The following is a 20,740-nucleotide window of genomic DNA, read 5'->3' on the forward strand; positions in this document are numbered from 1 at the left end:
TTCATAAAAAGGTATTTTTAGTAGTTTGAATTTAGATTAATAAACTTTCTGTTTTAAAGTATGTGGAAAACTCTACCACTCTTCCCCCCTTTTTATATCCTTATCTGGAAAACATGTATCTCAAATGCAGTTGTTTTTCTAGGAACCTGGCAATGTTCAGATCCCTCTGGCAGTTCAGCAAAGCTTTGTTCTATTCCCCGTTCCTTAGTAAGGACTGGACTGTATGTCCTGTGCTTGTGTGTCAGCCATTCCCTTCACCCTGCCCCAATAGAGCAGTTTTTCTTCATCCTTCCTTTTTCTAAAATGCCCCCCACAGTTTTTGCATAGAATCTGAATTGCAGTGTGAGGGGAGGTTTCCAGAAGGCGCTCAGCATGGGCCTAACGGCTCCTATTCAAGCCAATGTCACCGGTGTCACTGGCTTCAAAAGGAGCAAAGTTAGACCAGCACCGAGTGTTTCCAAAGAGCCTTTCCTTAATGTTTTTGCCATCTCTCGGCATTCCTGACCTATACAGGGATGTGGTGGTCATGTTAATTTTGCAGTGATCATTGTACTGCAATCGCTTATCTGACGTAGGTTTCATTAACAGATTGACTGGTTCAATGGCACTTCCTGGTATTGCCATCATTTGCTGTTTTCTCAGTGAAAGAAATAGATAGTTTCATGCAGCTTATTTATGTAAAACCCAAGATCTATAGAACAAGGTAAGCACTTTACTGCCTGCTTTTCAAGCATTTAAATTCTGTCTATAAGCTCCCTCTTGTTTTGAAGAGCAGGAAGTCCAGAACAGTGTCATAAGGTTACATGGCCATAGTCAGTTAATAGTCACTGCCCTTCTCAGTTACACTCTTCACTTATTCAAAAGGTATGTGATTACTGGTAGGCAATCAGACATAGAATTATGGGCAAAGGATGGGAAAGCTTGAAAGGACTGTAATCCTCCTAAATTTTTATTTTTAATCTCAGCTACAGAAAAAACCCAAACACTCAGCAAATCTAAAATTTGGATAACTCCATTGCTACAAGAAGCCTTCTAAAATGAAACCCTTATGCTAACACTAGAATCTTTATTAAAATGTTACAGAATTATTAAAAATTGGGTTTGTTCTAAATTGGAAAAAATCTGTTCAGACTCAATTGAGATGCAGATGCCCCTGGAGAAAAATGTGGTTACAAGGTCACATCACTCAGGAACAGAGAAACTGAACAATAACAACACATGAAAAATAATCTGACTCGAAAAAATTTCTAAAATTGCAAGAGAAGTTTAGACATGAGGAATGTACGTGATAGTAGCTGGGATATACAGTGCAATTATCACTTTCTCAGGCTGTGTTTTGCTATTTAGTTTTCACCTGAGTTTATGTCTCAGATGAGAAGTGAGACTCCTAGAATAAGAGGATCCCTTGATATCGTATTATAGCATTGGTGCAGCATTGACTTAGGAGAAAGGATGGGATGTGGTACCTCTTTGGTAGTAATGAGGTTTGTTCTTTTGAGTGCTAAACCAGTAAATCCCAACAGAGTTGAGCTTTTGGAATATTGTTGGATCACAGCACAGAGTGGCAAGGCTGTCCCAGAGTGACTGTGATACCTCCCATCCAAACTCTTTACCCTGTTACTGTTTTTGAGGAGAGAAAAAAAAAAAAAAAAAGGTATGTTGTGATTTCCCTTACTTTAAGCCAAATGGTCTTGTATTTTGAATAGCACTTATTGGGACTGATACCAGCCTACATGTGTTAAGGACAAGTGATCATGCAGAGAGAAGGAGCTACTGGTGATGGCAGGTGCTTTTTTCTTCTACTTAAGATGTTGCAAAATGGAGAGGTATAGACGCACAAATGCACCGCAGCATCATCCTTTCAATAAGAGGCAGCACACAAACCACAATATTCATGAGCCTCCACATGCTTTAAGAAATTCAGTATTATTACCATACCTCTCCTTATGCTGTGAGGAAGTCTATAGATCAAATGCTCTGTACACAATTCTGAAACTGTATTAATAAAAAAACCCCTGAAACATTATTAAAAATGCATTTTCCATTAATGCAAAAAGATAGAAACACCACTGTATTAAAAGAAGTATCATTTTTGCACATAACAAATGTCCTAATTGCTACTTTTATGAACTCTATGGAGATGAATACAGCTTTCAAAAAAAAAAAAAAAAGTCAGGAATTAGGCCATTTTGTTGGCATCTTACTTAGACTACTAATGAGCTTTGCCAGCCAGGAAAAATGAGAACTGATTTTACAAAAGATCTGTATGAGGAAAAGAAACCACACTCAGATGTATTTCGACAATTTCCTACAGATGAGGCTAGTTAATTCTTGGCTCAGAAATAACAGTTCCCTCCAGTGAATTATGTCAATGATTTTTAGAGCAGTAAAATGTTTGTTCTGTGAATCACTTTAGGTGTCTGTTCCTTTATTTTCCTTTAACATAAACAGCACAGCTTTGGAAAGAAGCCCAGGCCATTGTAGATGCATTACATTATTGCTAACGTGATTAACCCAAAGTAAAACATTTAATGCTCCTGAAGCGTTAGTCTAAATAATGAGAGGACCAACTCTTAAGTTCCCTGGGCTCACAGCATGGGGAAAAACGTATCATGCACTTCATCTTTTGCATTGACATTTGAAATTTATCACACAAAGCTGGTACTGGGAGCAATTCTGTGCATACCCATTTTAAGTGAAGAGTAATGCTGGTCAAACTAAATGCACGCTACAACCAAAACACGCTGAGTAAATGCTTGCTACTGGCTTTGCTGCTGAGAACTGGTGACAAGGTACCTGGCATGAAAGCCATCACTGATCTTTCCATTTAGACTGCTCTTTTCACAAGCAGTTTGTAAATCAGCTGCATTGCTTAAGTTCATATTTAATTCCCAGTTTGAAATATGTTCACCTAAGTTCTGTCTGAAACGCTCAGAACAGCAGGAAATGATAGTAAGGACTTGTATGGATTGATTGACCCAAGGCTGTATAAAACAGATATGTGGTATATTGGAGACTATACCTTCAAAGATATGCTGTACAGTTGTTTTACCAAAGGGTAAATCAAAATGGCATTTCTGAATTCTTGAAATGGTCTTAACCATGCAGCACAATGGCCTTTAGAGCTGAGGTCACTACATTCATAAGCAGATACATTGCAGCTGGTAATCTGAGTAAGCATTGATAGGATTTTTTAATGTTTCCTCATCTAGAAGTAAATATTGCAGGACAGAGTGCTCAGCTGTAACTTAGCCATATAAATATAGAAAAAAAAATCTGCTATGAAAATTAAAAAATGCATTTAGTTTATTTTTTAGTTATCTATTTTCAGATCAGATGCATAATCGTTAAATTTTGCCAACTCTGTGCATTCATGTTCTTTCTACATTTGAAATGACAAATCAAGCTTGATAAAGGAAGAATCTAAGGAAAAGTCTCAGACTGAGTAAAATGTTACGTGCTAAAATGGAAGACTTTTGCCTAAATTTTCATTGTCTGATATGTACACTGTCAACAATTATTACCTTTTCAGTTTTAATGGCAGAGAAACACCTCTGCACATATGTGTTGAAACACTCTTTAAAGCCACTTTAAATACAGCAGGATAAACAGTAGTGTCATTTGTGAAGACAAAGTTCTAAAACACTGCTTAATGGAAAATTTAACTTTTCATTTCTTTTAAAACTCTCTGCTTCTCAACAACAAAGAATAAAAAAATACTCAAAGACAGCCATTTTATTTAATTTTGCTACTCTACCATTAAAAAAACCCTACATAGATTATATGTTCCTGATATAGTAAATATCAATTAAAGTGTAATAGTCTTTTTGATATATTGAGGTGCTGGAAAAGTATGCTCCCCTTCATCATCTAGTGTTTATCTCATTCCATGTTGGTTTTTATTCATGAATTGGTTTATTCCACTATAATCTTGGTCTGATAATTGCACTGTTTAGTTTAGACGTGTAGATTTCAGTTGATTTTAAATTTTGCTTTTGTAATATAATCCTTCCTTCAGAAACTTGGCCATCCTTACCAGTTTCAGGCAATATATTTAGATCTCACATGGCTGTTTCAAAAAATATTTAGACCATTCATATAAATACTTATTGTCTCCAAAATAGATACTGATCTGTAGTCACACTGTTTACAATGCTAGACAATGCAAGAACTATTATTGATATAAATGTGCACGTGTGCATGCTCACAGACTCTCCAAATCTGTACTACAGGGGTTCCAGAGGGGAAAAAATATTTTCTTGTGCTGTTGACAAATTTGGACCAGATGTCATCCCTGACAGTGTAAGTTCTGCTAGTCACACAGTGATCATGGAGCAGTATATAACTTTGATACAGTGTTATTCGGGTTTGGTTTTTTCCTTTTTGGTTTGTACGAGAGTTTTACTTGTACAACAGCAGCAACAAAGACAGATACTTTTACCTTAGTTGCTGTATTTATCCAGAACTATAGAAACTGTCTTTATTTCACAGTATGTAAGGTTCCTTTCTAGACTTCAGGAAGTACATTAAATACAAATGTTAGGCTTGTTTTTTTACTCTTGAACTTAGTAGTCTCACATTTTTAAATATGCATGACTTGGTAATAAATTCATTCATTTGGAGAGAATAAGAGCTTAAGTGGAATGTAAATAATCCAGAAGCCCAGGTCTGGTGCCCTAACATAGGTGAAATTCAACTTACATACATACATTTGCATTATGTCATGTTGTATTCAGAAGAATTTAGGAAATAATCAGGCACTGATTTTGCATTTGCAAATACTTATGCTAGGAAAGCAAAGGTTTCAAATGTCAATGCTAGCTTTTTCCTTTTGTGTCAACAACTCAAATGTGGCTACAAACCTCTTGATTCTGCTAATTCCGTCCATCTCAAAAATTCCCTAATTTTCTTTTTTTTTTTTTTTGGTAATGAACTGAATTGGCATTCTTGTCTGGTTTGCTGGGGGCTCTCTCCTAAGCATGTGCTGTTTCGAGATTTTTATGCTGCCTGCACCAGTCCTTGCAAGTCTTTTATGAGCACCCTGGAGGAGGGTTAGTCACCCCCTTGTTGAATAGTACATATTAACTGTGACACCGTAGTTAAGGTTGATAAAACACTTTCTTTTTAATTAAAGCCTTCATCTTTCTACAAGAGCACTTGGAGACACTTTTCAAAGCTTCTAGGTTTTTGTGGTTTTTTTTTTTGTTTGTTTTGTTTTTTAGTAATTTTTCTTCTTCTTCTTCTAACCATATTCAGCTTGAGCATAAAGCCTGAAGCACCCAGCTGAAGTTGGCTGCCATTGAAAATGAGTGCAGTGGAAAAGGAGTACTGGGAGGATGAGATAGGGAGCGTACTATAAAGATTCATAGTTTTATTTATGCTTCTTGTGTTGCTTTGCAGTGTGTTGGGAGGTGTTTGCTGCATTATGGTTCAGAAAGGGATTCCATTCCCATTGTGTTTTTGCCTTCTTGTAAAAATAAGAGTAAACTACTGTATGTAGCAACTATGAGCCAACATATGAATTCAAGCAGTGATGACAATGAAAGCAATAGCTTGCATGAGATAACGAAGAGGTAAAGTGAGAAAGTAGAGTGAGAAATTGCCTCAATCAGGGATCCCCAAAGCATATTATACTTCTGCCTACAGGCCAAGAAAAGAAATGAAAGTTATTATGACAGCCTGCACCAGCTGAGGATCTGTCCACGTTTTTCCATTGCCACTCAGCTTCCCTGGGGCTCTAAGTAATTCTCTGTGGCTAGTGACTTCAGGCATATGTGATAGTTCTGTCAGTGTATTCATAAATATGTGATACTTCGACATTGGCTTCAGGCTCCTACCTTACTGAACAGAGCAAGAAAACTTGATAGCTGAAAGGCAAGTCTAATGCTTAAAATTCTACATGCCCTGCACCCTAATGAATCAGTAAATACTGTGACAGTACTTCTTAAATCTAAAGGATTTACCTTGTGTTTGAGGTATAACATTGGGATCCGGAGAGAGTATAGATACAAGAGTTGAGTTGTAAACTACAAAAGCTGTTTTAATTTTTTAAAAGCCCTATAAAATATAACTTTTCCTCTTGTCAAGAGAGAACAATTATTGACAAAATAATCAATAAATTAGGCTTTTCAAAAAGGATTTTGTGTAGTTTTTTGTTAGGATGATTGCTGACAGTCTGTTTAGTTTGGTACAACACAGTGTGGTAGAAAATACCCTAGGGAGCTTGCTATCTAAAAGACAAAATGGGGAAGGCAAGAGACACTGTGAAACTCAGAAAAGATTAATTAATTTTACATTCTAAAGGTATCACTGCTCCTTTCTGGGACATGCATCTTCTTTCTCTTGCTTAAGTGTAGTGCATGTTGAAGTATACGTAATAAATTGGATTGAAAGCTGTGACATTTGCTTAATCTAAATTGGAGAACTTGTCACTTGTTTATAATTCAGATTTTCAACGTAAGTGATAGCAAAATGGCACACAGCCATTATGACTTAGATTTCAAAGCGATAGGCAATACAAAGAAATGCTCTGACAGAGAATCCAATACAATGTTTCTTTTTCTAGTATTGCACTGAGCCTCAATAAGAAAGGATGTAGGCTATAGACTGTGTTTTAGAATTAAGTTGGGTAAATAGATGATTTTATTACTTATCATTGTGAAAGCTTTAAAATAGTATTTCTGAAGATGTGAAAGAAGGAAATAATGCCACTTTTTTTAGTCACTAAACTAAGACATAGCAACTGAACCAGATTTGATAACTCATTTTATGGGCTGAGAAGTTTTCTTAATACTTTCAGAATCAGTGAAAAGTAAAACCATGCCCAAGCATCGGTTTCAAAAGGAACATAATCACTGAGGAGCCCAAATGGTGCCCATTTAAAATGGGAGCTAGTCACACAAAGCCTGAGATCTTCAGATCAATAAAGGTCAAATCAATGGGAGGTAATGTAGCCCCATTGATTGCAGGAGGAAAAAAAAAAAAGATCTTTGGTCTTTTTAAAAAGCTTGATCTTAAGTAAATTCAAATATATGTATATGTAAGGGTCAGTAGGTGAGAAAGCATATGAGCAGTCATTCTCCTGTAGACTACTGAATAGGGTACTGGAAGTCCTGGATTCTGATCTTTACTACACAGAATATTACTGTATTTTAGTTGACGACTCATTTTACGTGAAACAGAAACACTTATTTGGACAGGAGCTGAAACCTCCCTAGTGAACACATTACCCACTAGTCTACAGAATAATTTTATCTCATTTTCTGGTTGAGTTTACTAAAACTATTTTCTAACTTCTTTGCTTTCCTCATGTTATGGATACGTATGCGTACATGTGCAGAACTGGTGAGGTTTGGGCTAGAATTCATCCAGAAAGGTGGAAGAAATACATGTGAATCAAATGAGGCAGAGGAAGCAAACCATCAAGTCCATGCTGCTAGTTGATGCAGCAGGCAAGAGGGAGAGCAGGGCCTCTTCTGCTGTGTCTAAAATGAAAACTGAGGCTGCCACAGTGTTTGTAGGAATCCCTTTGGCTGGAGATTAGAAAAGCTCAGGGACTGATCAAGGCTCAGGAGATTCAGGCAGACTACCTGAACCTACACTGCGATTCCTGACCAGGCTTAATGCTCATGGATAAATGAATAGCAAAGGAAACTGGGAAGTTCAAGGTCACAGTGTACAATACCTTGCCTACTTGTAAGATTAGTTCAGCAAAGCATGGGTTTTTAGAGTTGCTGTTTAGGGTATTTTACATAAACAGCACTTTGTATAGAAACTTTTATATAAACAGCTGTTCTATCTATTTACACAGAAAATATCTTGGATTTCTAAACCCAGAATTTTAGGTATGATTTCAAGATTCTTTTATATGTTATATGTCATTATGTAACAAATGGTGTATCTCTCTGAAGAAGTAAAAAATGCCGAAACTGATAATATATTTTTAAGTGCACTGAAATCAATTACTTGCTGAGATAAGAAGTAATTTTCTCACTTAAAATCTCATAGATGTACTGACTGGCAAATCACTGTTGGGTTGTTTCTGCACTGATAATGCACTATAAAAGGCCTGTGTTATAGTATAATTAGCTGTTTACTAAATGCTAAAAGCCCATTCTGCTATACAGAGCCTAGGTTATTTAATATCTGCTTTAATTAACCTTTCCCATTCAACTAATTCTGGAACAATTTGATAGGTTTGTTATCAAGTGTGCCAGAGCTTTCCTTCCACTCTATGTTTTAAAAAAGAACAGAAAGTTCAGAATTTCTGGAGGAATGTTTCACGAAAGTTGAAGTCATGCAGTTCTCTTCTGTCACTAAGTTCCTCTGCAAACCTAGATAATGCTGAGTTATACCAATGTATGCTTTTATTTGTTTAGATTTACAAGACTATTTCTATCATAGCCCATACAGTGTATAAGATCATTAAGGCCTAATTCTCTTCCCAGTTAGCAATTTTTTTCTTGTTGGAAGACAAAAGATATGTGGGGGTTTTTTTCCTACACTTCATGTATAGTTTAAAAATGGAATGTTCTTGCACTGCGTGAAATACTTGCTAGCAGAAAGGAAAACCACAGGAAGGATTAAAAAAACCCAAGAAAGACTGAGAAATTTAGTTTTTTTCAGACTGAAACGATATTTTAAGTCAAAATGAAGTGAAAACTTTCATCCCTTCAAAATGAAACATTAATTTCATATTTTCTTGCTGAAGAAATTCCAGTATTCTTTGTCAAGCAAAAAGGGAGAAGAATGAACATATGCACTTTGGAAATTAAGCAAACTAACAAATGTGAAAAACATATTAATTTAATACCCTTCTATTTTTTGGGCCAGCTGACAGTATTACACAGTTCTTAAAATATCACAGTTCAGTGAGTTTCCAGAGCAATTATTTTGTAAAAAGCAACAGTATCTGATTAATAATAGAGTTAAGAGGTATCTTGATCAATACCTATAAAGCAGGGATATAAGATTCATCTCAGTTATTTTTTCTAGAGCCAGGATTTCATACCACATATTTATCTCAAACTTTTAAAGGCTCAAGTTCTTTTTCTCTACCTTCTAGTTACCCTCAAACAACACAGTTTTGGTATATGCTTGAAGTCAACTGTGTTTATGCTTGCACCAATTTAATTTTGGTGGACTAGTTAGAGATAGAGGTTCAAATTAATTTGGCATATTTTGGTAGAAAATAATAAATCATCAGTTTTGTTCTAAAGTCCCAGATAATTAATTAAGATGTTCCCTAGCAGTATTTCCAGATAGCTTTGTTTGATTCCTTATTTGTAGTTTGAACAACTTCATCATGTTGACTGCTGCATAGCAGCTAGCTTTTGTATGACAGGGAGATGCATTTTAATGGAACAAAAAAATGATTGCATGAAATGGAAGAAAACTTTTTTTTTTTTTGCAAATTCAGATATATCAAAGCAACAGTATTTTAAAAGACAATAGAAGAAATATTTTAATTGACACAAATCCTGCTGGATGGATTCTATTCCAAGCTATAGGTTTATTCATAATTTTCTAGAAACACCTATAAACTATTCTGGGTTTTCGGCACGTGGAAAATTCATCCTATCGTTTATTCCTAGTAAACGGAAAGGCATGTATCTTTCTTACTGCTGTGTAATATTCCCTCTCTCCTGTACCAAATATTCTAGCAATAAAAGTGTATCTTTCATTTCTTCCTTCCTTTTCTGTTTTCAGTAGCCATGTGGAGCTAGAAATACAAGGTATGTGAGGTGGGATTTAATTGTCTGCCATGTTAGGAGACTGTGCCCAAAATTAGACCCCTCTGGCCAAAAAAGACCAACAGAGTTGACAGCAGGAGTCAGGTACATGTTGTGTGCAAGTTGCAATTGCAATGCAAAATCTCCCATTCAACAGCTGCCCAGGACTGCCTTTCACAGCTGGAGTCAGAAAGCCCAAGTCCTCTGTATTTTGGTCTTTTATTTTGTTATCAAGCACAAATGTTTATAAACCTTGTTTAGTATCATTTGGGCAAAATGCTATGGTGAATAACTCTGAAAGATCAAATGTGCACCTTATTTTAGCAGAAAATACCTTGTAAATAAATGATAGGCATTTCAGGAGATCACTGAGATTCATTACCTGGACAATTTCTCATTTTCAGTTAGAAATGAAAGGAAATTATCCAATTTCTCTTTTTATAATAACAGCTAATACATTTAATGTCTAATTTCATACTGCTTCTTGATTTATAGCATTTACCAGGCTAATCATGCTCTAGCTACTATTACAATAGCGGCTATTATATTAACCCTTTCAGCATGGGTGTGCCCCAAAAAGCATTTTCTTTGCTTACAGGTAATTTCATGTGTGATGCTGAACATCTCAGGGTTTGAAGCAGAATGCATTTCCCTAATATGTCTTTATTCAGGAACACCAGGCCATTTCCTATTTCTTGTAGATACTACATACATACTATGGGTATACATACCCACAAATCCCGAACTGGTGGCAAAGACCAGCAGGCAAAGGGGAAGTATCACATCTAGCAATATTTTTGTATAAAAAAGATCTTTAACTAGGATCTAGACCAATATTTTAGTTTGTGCTACTACAGGAGATCAAAGAGAACAAAGTGATAAACCAGAATCTGATCTTATGCTCTCTGTGACCCATGTCACAATTAATCAAGAGATTACCATGCAAATTACTCAAATGCTTAATCTTTAATGTGCTTGAACAAACTTGAAATTGGTGATATTTATAGCAGCTAAATGTCTTATAGCTGAAGCTAAAATTCTGCCTCTTCCTCTGTCTTCCTGCATCACCCATCTACTAGTGGGCAGAGAGTGACTGACAGCCATGCAGTTTTCAAAGTCAACCCTAAACTACTATTTTTCTGTCATATCTGGAGTACTGTGTGGGAGCAAGGATAGGAGTCATCAGCAAAACTACGTGTCTTGAAGATAACACTCCTTTGATAATCATGGGACAGTGTCTTCTCTGATCCATTGTTTTGGACCGTCCACGAACTCACATAAACTCTTCCTTGTTAGTTTAGTTTTAATTGAACGATTTTCAAGGTGTTCTTTGCAATTGTGAAACTTATCTTTTAAATACCAATGTAGATTTTGTGACCTAAGAGTCTGCACATAAATCAGTAATATCCTAATGCTGAGGAGAGCCTAGCGAGTCAGCAACATGGTTTCTCATGTATATATAATTAGTGTTTGTTAGCAGAAGAACATTCAAACTATCATCATTATAAAAGATGCTAGGCAAAATGCTGTCCTTTAGGTGTTCACAGGTGCAGATAGTTGGACAGCTGAGGACAGTAGTAATTTTAAAATAACTGCAGCATTAATGGTTAGACTTGTTACATTAAATTACGGGTGTTTCTGGATTTTGGAGGGTTTTGTTAGGATTTAAAAGACTTTCTAGGCAAGGACAGTGTGATCTCTGTTGAAAATGTGTCTGGGTTAAAAGGAACCCAGTGGGCTGAAGAGGCTTGGCTGAAATTGCGCTCTCAACAGAAGTGTTTATTGCAGCATGATTTAAAATACTTACTGTACTATGGTTAAAGAGGAATATGACCCTGGAAACAAAGACTGAGCTTTGTTTATTGGAGCTATTTCTGTTACTGAGAGGGAATACCAATTAGACTGATTATGAGTATTCTAAAACCAAAACAAAATAATAAACAGTACAAAATGCACAGAAATATAACAGTACTTGAAAACATACTGCCTTTAATTGAACTGTTCATCTCTATGTTGTGGTCACTTGCAACTTACAGTTGAAGATACTTAGGCTGACATGCTGTTTTCAATAGTAAATCAACAGATCCTTCACTTTGACTAAATTGTTTTCCAGGACTCTAGAGGAAATATGACCCAAAGGAATACGGTTATAGAGGAGAGAATGTGCCAAGGCCAGGAGAAAACATTTAATTAAACCTCCTTTTCTAAACTGACTTCCCTTCCTCTTGACAAATGGTGAAAGGAAAAGGTGTTCAAAGGAATACAAGCAAAACAATTAAGGTTCGTAATAATTTATAACTATTGAATTATGGATCATCTGAAGATATGAACACATGCTCCTGGCTGTTGCATTCAGAGTATCTCAAGGACTAATGTTTCAGGAGGGATAATCCTTGTGCACCTATGCGAGGGCGAAAAAGGAAAACTAACATGCATTTACTCGGAGTAAACCTTCCACTTCATTTAGGAATAAACGAGGAGCAGTAGAGATCAAACTCCTACGTGAATCTAGTTCATAACAAATGACTGTAAGGAGATGTACTATCGCATGTTCTTTTCTATGAGCAGAGCAGAATTCAGCAATGGAGTACAATATCTGGATGAGGTTCTTAACCAGGCAACAGGGTCACTCCTCCTTGCCTCAGCTGACTGCAGCTTCTGCCTAGATCAGCTGTCAGGACACCATTCTTTCCAGCTCCACAGCCACATCTCACCCCAGTAAGATTAGAGAAGGCATCGCTCCACTTAGCATTACACAAAACTGTCTAAATCAAACTTTTGAAAGTGACTTAGGAGCTTCACCTCCATTGAATGTCAATGTACTTGAAGTTTCTAAGCCACAGGACTTTGCAATATGGCATAGAACATGTGTTTAAGACTTACTATTATTAGTTTTACGGTTTGGGAATTTACAGAAAATAGTTACTTTATCACTCTGAAAGTTTTATATGGTTAGAAGAGTCTCAAGATTCTCAATACTTGTATTTACAGTAAGAGATAGTGTCTCAGGAGCTGAGGGGGCTCCATCACCTGCTGGGAAGCAATAAAAAGGCCCCAGTACGGTTTGCTCATAAAGCTCTGGGGCAGGAGGTTGTCAAGCATATGCAAATGCTTTCAGGTCAGTTGAAGGCTGAGAGCTATGTGACCTCTGCCTGAGTTTGTTGTGCTTGACCACCTTCTTAAAGCTCCAAATACCAGGGACAGGCGCTGCCTGTCCTTTACCCACGCAGCAGAATACTGCAGGTTGTATCCATCCTCAGTATCTGAAAGGTTTCTTCCTCGTTATCAGGTAAAGATGCAAAACCCCAACCTGGATAGTGATGGAAGAAGTCTTACATGAAAGGTGAGCAGTTTCTGGTGATGGCTTGATCACTGAGTACAGTGTTGAGTAACACACAATTCTAGCCTTGTGCCCACAGCACAGCAGATGCTGCAAATAGAGGCTGTTACGAAAATCATGAGTTTTAACATTGCTTGTGTCTTGTTTAGATCACTTTTAAGCCAGTTCGTAATTGTCCAAAGACTTCTGTTTAGCAAACACAGTGGGATTAAGCATGGTAGTATAAGAGTCCAGTTATATCACCACCTTTCCCATAGATCCCATTCATACAGATTTCTACAAATGTGGTCTTGAAGAAGATAATTTTCTCTTATAACTGATTTGACAAAGGAGAGTAAATAAAGCTATCCAGATGCTACAACCATATGATGGCAAATCAGAACTAAACTCTGGCAGAACTCAGAAATAGGTAGATTTTTAATAAGAAGGACTTGTATGTCATTATAAAACTGGAAGAAAGTATCAATCTTTCTCTATAACTGGAAAAATATAGTAATGTAGGAAACACCATCCACCTTGTCTAAAACAGTCTGTTAATCCTTTGATCTGAAGTGCATCCTTCTTTGTTCTTAGGCTGTGGAAAAGGAAGGTTCCTGCTCAGCACTTCCGTTATGGAGCCCTGAGGCTCAGTCATATTTTTACCACCATTTCAGTCCTTGAGATTTCTTACCACAACTGTTGCCTTTCTAGATAAGGCAGAACTCACTCTTTCTAAAGCCCGTGATATTGTTTTTTTTTTTAAATTTGAAGTGCCTCTTCTGGGAAGCAGAAAGAGCAACTTTGGAAGCTTAAAGTACAAACCAAATCTGATATAAGCTTCGTATGTGGCAGCAACAAGTGCTACTACTGTGGCATTGTAAACTGTCTTTCTGCAGCATCTCTTTGAACACAGGGAATACTACTACAGAGTTTGGGAATAATGAAAAGAATATTTATGTTACTGAAAGAGCAGCGCTATAACGCTGGCCAAGGCCATGTTGTTACTCTAGTTGCTCTATCATAAAGTTCTGTCTTTCAGCAGTCTATAACCTGTTGATAAAGGGCTGGGGGAAGCGCAGAATCTTACTCTACCAACCAATTTTTTTTTGGTAGACAGCCATGGTCACAAGCAGTCAAGCTACAGCATTTAGCCCCGCTGCTACCTGCATCCCTAATGCGATATTCTGGTAAACATACACCCTACCTTAGCCTTTGATATTGGAGAAATGGATTAAAGTGTTGGATACTGAAGGAACCAAAATCTTGAATTGTTGAAAGAATAGCTTATCTGTGATCCCTTTATTGTTAAGGGATATACTAGCATTCTCAATGATATTGAACTCTGCTGGCTTGTGACTTTTGGGTGCTGATGTCTGTTGAATGCTCATCTCCTATTGTATTCAGTGGATTTGCAATATGGAAATAGGTGGGAGTTTAGGAGTTAGCAGTGTTTTGATCTTCCATCTTTTACACTGTAACACTGAATAATGTTATAATTTTACGCTTCAGATGTGATGCAGTCAAATAGTTGGCCTTATTTCAAAAGCATTAACAGCTAAGCCAGATTCTCAAAATGTTTTGGATACAGCCCTATCACGTTTTTCCCTTTTTCATTCATAAAACAGTGCTGTAGCCTTACCACAAGGAAACCCCCACAAAAGAATCCTGTCTGTTTTATGTTTTATGGTGGAACTTCTAAAAGTGGAACGACAAAAACTCAGCATAAAACTTTAAAAACTGTCTTTAAAAAATTTACTTTGCAAAATAGTTATAGATTATATGAGTTGGTAAGAAGTCCTCCAGTAGGTCTTTCTGCAACTTTTAGTCTGAGTTTTTATGTTCTGTTAGTGTTAGTCAATGCAGATTTACCATCAAAATAGATACAGGTAAACCCCTATAAGGAGTCTATATTTGGGTTGGTTGAATGATTCAGTCTATGAAGAATAAATAGAAGAACGCTTGAGACAGCTCTTTTGACTTTGGTGGCTTCATATCGGTGATAGAGATACATCTATGCATAATCTGTAAATGACTTTTCCTTTCCTTTATTGCTGTAGATATGGATGGGGGTTACTGCATGCTTGACCCTTGAAAGCAGCAGATTTTTCTTCATGCGGATAACAATATTGCTCCCAGTTTACCTGCAATCAACTCCTAGCCAGTCAGCATTGCTTCCCATACAAAACAGTCAAGTCTCCACTCTTCTTATTCTTGTTACATGCATTAGATTGTTTTTTTGAGTTATATTTTTTACTCTTGACTCATTTCTGTTTTGTGTTCTCAGAGATCACTGACTATATTAAGGTATGCTGTATTTATGCTAGTGTAGTGTGAATGAATGACCAGCTGCTGTTCACCATCAGAGACCTTCTGGCTTCATCAATGCAAATAAAGTTTTGGAAGTGTATAACCTTGACATTTTTAGGTTTAGTTTTGCCTAGATGGGCAAAGAGAAATAGCTATCTGCAGTTACGAAGCTGCAATCTGAACAGTAAAAAGAATAAGCAGAGCTCTGGAAACCTCTGGAAGTGGATCCGGAAGTTTGGGTCAATTAGAAGCTAGGGAAGGCAATATAGTTGAATATTAGAAGAATAGTTTGTTTTGATTTATTTCATTTACTGGCTTGGTGCTTTCTCATAGAAGAGTGCAATGAGGAGATGCTCCTGCTGAGAATGTGAGTTTGGACAGCCTTGGTCGTCCCCCCAAAATACGGTATGCCAGGCCTCTGGCATTAGTATTTACAGGAAGTTGGAGGTTTGGAACTGAAGTTTTATGTGAAATAGAGATGGCATGTTTTTAAGGGCAGCCAGGCACATAGACATAGCCAGTTTCTAAAATACATATCAAAGGCAATGGCCAGATAGGCACAGTATTGACAGTTACTATTCAACTAGTATTTATTTAGAATATGGAATAAAAATCTCCTTATTCACTGAAGAACTGCTGCAGAGAGATGCAAAAAGTCTGGAAATCCCTTGACAAACATTTACACTGGAGGTGATGATAAACAAACAGGACCTAATACCTAGCACAATACTTTTATAGGACATGTTTTATTAACAGCTTTGTATTTTTGCTCTGCCTGTCAGGAGAATCCTTTATCCCCAAACCTCTCATTGCAGATCTACTGTAAAATGTAGCTCTCTTTTTTTAATCAGAGTATGGGGAATGGAGACATATATCCAAAAGCATTAGCAGGTAACACTCAACATCTCTGAAGGCACATTTGTTGAACATCTCAATTTGACTGTGAACTCATACTTAAATGGCTATCTTTGTTTTGTTGTTGATGTATCATGATATTATTCTCACACACTGATGCAGGTTTATTCATTGTCTGCCAAGAGCAGTATATTGTAGTCCTTTCACACGGGGAGTAAAGGCAATTTTTTTCTAGTTATAACTCTCAGATAAACCAAAAGACAATGTATTATTTAGGAATGTAGCGCAACCAATTCTGCTCTCAGAATTCAGCTGATAATGCTGTAACAGACCGTGCATACGTCTCTGTGCTCAGAAATGTTATGTTACCGTGCCAGACAACTGGGAACATTTAAATAGGACCTGATTTTCAGAAAGCGAACACTGAACATTTTCTGAAACTCAGAGTTTCAGGTATCTAAAAAAGGAGGCAGATAAAACAAATAAGACATTTTTGAAAATGTATGCCTCATTCTTTTAAAACAAATTTAAAAAATGTTCAGACTTTGCCAAGAATTTTAAGACTCATTTTGAAGACTACTCTGTATGGGTAAATACACTAGTAAGATAATGAGAATGATCAGTATGTATTTCTTTTAAAACTGTATTTTGACATACAGAGACATGTAGATATAAATTCTGCCATTAGCAGGTCAGATTTCCAAGGCTTTAAGAACCTTTCCTAGATTCAAGCTATAGTTTAAGTAGGAGCATATGTTTCAATATAACTCTTTTGTTAAATGAAGGGACCTAGAACTGTGAACCTTAATAAAACTGGGTGAACTCCTGGGATCCATTTAAGCTTCTTTTTACAAAGCTCTCAGCACAGCTGGCCTCTGCAACCTTGTGAGATAGTTGAGTGATATTGCTGCATTAAATGGGAGATGGAAATGGAACCTTTTTCAGTAGCACATGGTTAGTTTTGATAATGTATCTTACAACATGTTTTGGCAACAATTTGCAAGTGTTGTATAAGCCATACGTATTCCTGGAATAAATCAGCTGGTAGTTATCTCTGAGGACACGTCTTCATCTTTTCTCTAAAAATAGTGTGACAGATTATATTTACATTAAGTTGAATTTTAACTGAAAAAAAAGAAAAGCAGATCTGATGCTATTGCTGTGAGGAGAGGTGGAAGATTATGGAAATTGCAGTTATTATGGAAACAAAGATTGATTTTTCAGAAGACTATTACTACCATTATTTAAAAATTGTCATTGTTATGTTCCCTTACAGTCTGTTGATATACGAGGAGTCTTCGTCACTGTTATGAGAATTTCACAATGTAAATTACAAAGAGTGCAATAAATCACTGAAATATGGTATAATATGTAGACAATAATATAAAATAAGAAGGCTGTACAGATACTGTCCTTTACCTTGACTAACACTGTAATGCGTTATGGTAGAGCAAATGGTAAATATATTAGCGTTAGTTATTTGTAATTTATGTTATTTTTACATATCTTCAACTTAATGGATGATAGACTTATTTATGTTTTAAAACCAAAATGTGGATAAGTTAATCTGTAACATACAAAACAGCGCACTCATCTCTAGGATAAGATTGACTTGATCGACCTTGAGGAGTTAAGAGCTGCATCTCCTGAACTACTGATAGGAACTGTAGCCTATTCCACATAACTAGAGTGGGCACAAGTTAAAATGTACGTGAATAAGATTCAATTCATCCAAATAGTCTCAGAAATCACATGTTTCTCTTTATTATATTCTAAATGCCTCCTGTTCAATTAAATATGCTACCTGCTGGATAATCGTTTTATGATGAAATGGTTAATTGGCAAAAAAGCACACTCAGCTTTAGGCTATTATTTGCTGATTCACTGTATTTTTGACTGTTCCTGTCTCCTGAGAAGGTTACCTATACAGCAACTCATAGGTTACGTAGGGAAATCCAGTGTAGTCACGGTGACCTTAAAGCAGCCATTCATATGTTTTTCATTGACTGTAAGTACTTAATTTAATGGGAATAACTTTATTTCTAGTTGTTTAGATTAATTGATCTAGTGCTGTGCTTTGGATTTGAGCGATATTGGTAAATCTGGTTCCCTAAAGCACTGGGGAATCACCCAGAAGTGGTCAAACTGCCCTGGGATGGTGCCTGGTATTAAGTTCACATCAACTGAACAATTAAGGGCTAGTGTAAGACCAGTCTCCCTCTTCTATACTTACAGAAATAGTTGCAGCATTTCACTGGCTTAATCCCTTTTTTTCTGTAATTGATGACATACCAACCCATTCCAATGAGTCTCTTCACAGACAATTGCATAATTTTTGTACTCATAATACAGTTTCCCTTGGCTTTGTGAGCTGAACCCTCCGAACTAGCATGAAAAATACAATCTCTTTCTTCCAATTTTATAAAAAAAAATGTGGGGGTAGATGCAGCTCACAACTGCCATTCAGGCACAGCTGCAAGCATACTGGGGGTAGTACACCAGCAAAGTGGTGTAATTTGGAGCAGTCCCATAACTCTCTCAGCAAACCCATACAAGTATCAACTGACATGAATTACCACCACCTTTAAATAATTACTTAGCAAAATTACTTAAGACTAAAATGACAAATGCTGATAGCTAAGGACGAAATTCCATACTGAGGTGTAATAAATTATAAAGACAGTTAAATATATTCACTAGAAAGAGAAATCAGAGCCTCAAGATACATTTGTAATTAAAGATGTCTATTTAAAGTTTTATCTCAGTTTGGCCACACACTCATAATTTATGAAGCTGTATGTTCTGATGTCAAGAAATTAAGTGGGAATTGTGAACCTAATAGCTTTGTAGTAAGAAAATCTATATCCCAGCTACAAAAACTAATTATTTGATTGGTAAATCTGCCTGGCAGATTTGCTGGGATTCAGAGGAGATCCCCAAAGAGATGAGCATTTCAGACCAAAAATCACCGTCTGCTTTCAATGTCTTTGGTAAAATCTGTTTGTTGTACAAGTGGGTAAAGAAAGAAGCACATGCTTGCATTGAACAGTATAAAAAGTTAGTATGAGAGTCAGCCCCCTCACTTGTGGTCTTGTGGGCCTTCCCACCTCTGGGTACTACTAAGTGGCAGAAGAAATGCCATTGCATCCAATTAAATTGCTTGTGTTAGTGAAAGCACTTGACAATGTCCATTTAAAAACTACCTAGAGGGCTAGAATGGGACGGCCATCTAGTGACCTAAGTCCTTAGCCTAGACACATGACTACTGCCCACCTCCTTTTTCCCTTACTGTATTCTCAGAATTATTCCTTAATCTCCTATTATAGTAATCCAAACCGATTTGGTCCGCAATATCTAATAAGAATATTCCTTCTCACCCACATTTCTGTTGCCATATAGAGTGACTCTATTGCTGACTGACAGTGAAAAAGTGGCAAATCTCAGAAAGATGGCTGATAGTGGCAGAGTGTATCCACAATTTGATTGACATTATAGGTCATAAGAGAGTTGTTATGAAAAAGAGTCAAACTGTTACAGAAATAGAAAGCCCCCACATTGCATATGGATGCCTGCATTTTATGTTTATACAGTATATTTGTCCACTAGTCCTTATTTTGTCTGTAAGCTTTTATCTATGCTCTTTGTTAAAACTCCAATTTAGTTATCTTCTGCTGGTATTTTATAGCAACAGTCTGATATGAAGGCTTGTTAATCAGACATAATTTTGTAAACAAGGAAAGCATATGCTACATATAGAATAAGTGAAAAGGAATTGTGAATTATAAGCCTACCTCGATACTGAGGTTTTCTTTGGTGACCTTACAAACCATGGCAGTAAGTTCTAAATGGACTATGAAGTAACCAGAACTCAGCAATAATATTACACTCTTATTGTTGAAAGCGGGGTTTTGGAAAGCACACTTGGCAGACACTACATTTAAATTAGATACTCTTTATTCCAGCTTCCTATTTCCCTCTCTTTTCTCATTTAACCTCCCTTGTCATTCACTGCTGTCTGTGAATACAGGTGACTATGAAGTAATTTAAAAAATAATACAGTGAAGGATCATATATAAAACAATGAGTAATAAATTAATGGCTGAATGATGCACCAATGCAGGTAGATTTTCTCATATATTCACATTATAATTAGAAATATATTACTTATGACATGTTTGTGTAATAAATACACACTTTTAGATGAGGGCAAAATATGCCTTTATAGCTCTTTCTTCAACAGTGAGGAGGACACGGCTAACGTTTATTCACAGTGTTTAAAAGGAACAGTAGTGAAACAAACTCTTAGGAAATAAGGATGTGTCTGACCTAGGTCCAAACCCATAACGAACTTGGGAAGAAACTGTTCCTTGTGGTACCCAAGGAACTCTATCAGGTACCCAAATACTTCTTTTGTGCTTGTAAAACTCTACTAAAAAGCATATAAGTAAGCCTTAGAAAGCTACAGGAATATAGTGATCCATAGTGATTGCATTCTATTTTGATGGTTAATGTTGTAAAGAGAGTACTA

At 36.5% G+C, this 20,740-nt stretch overlaps 1 protein-coding gene across 3 annotated transcripts in view; it reads right to left on the reverse strand.

The window, feature by feature from the left end:
• The window catches only part of SLC9A9 (solute carrier family 9 member A9), a 237,887-nt gene that overhangs the window by 72,280 nt on the left and 144,867 nt on the right, over window positions 1-20,740 (reverse strand). The window lies entirely within an intron of this gene.

The sequence above is a fragment of the Haliaeetus albicilla genome, chromosome 9, assembly GCF_947461875.1.
Source record: "Haliaeetus albicilla chromosome 9, bHalAlb1.1, whole genome shotgun sequence".
Classification (NCBI taxonomy): Eukaryota; Metazoa; Chordata; class Aves; order Accipitriformes; family Accipitridae; genus Haliaeetus; species Haliaeetus albicilla.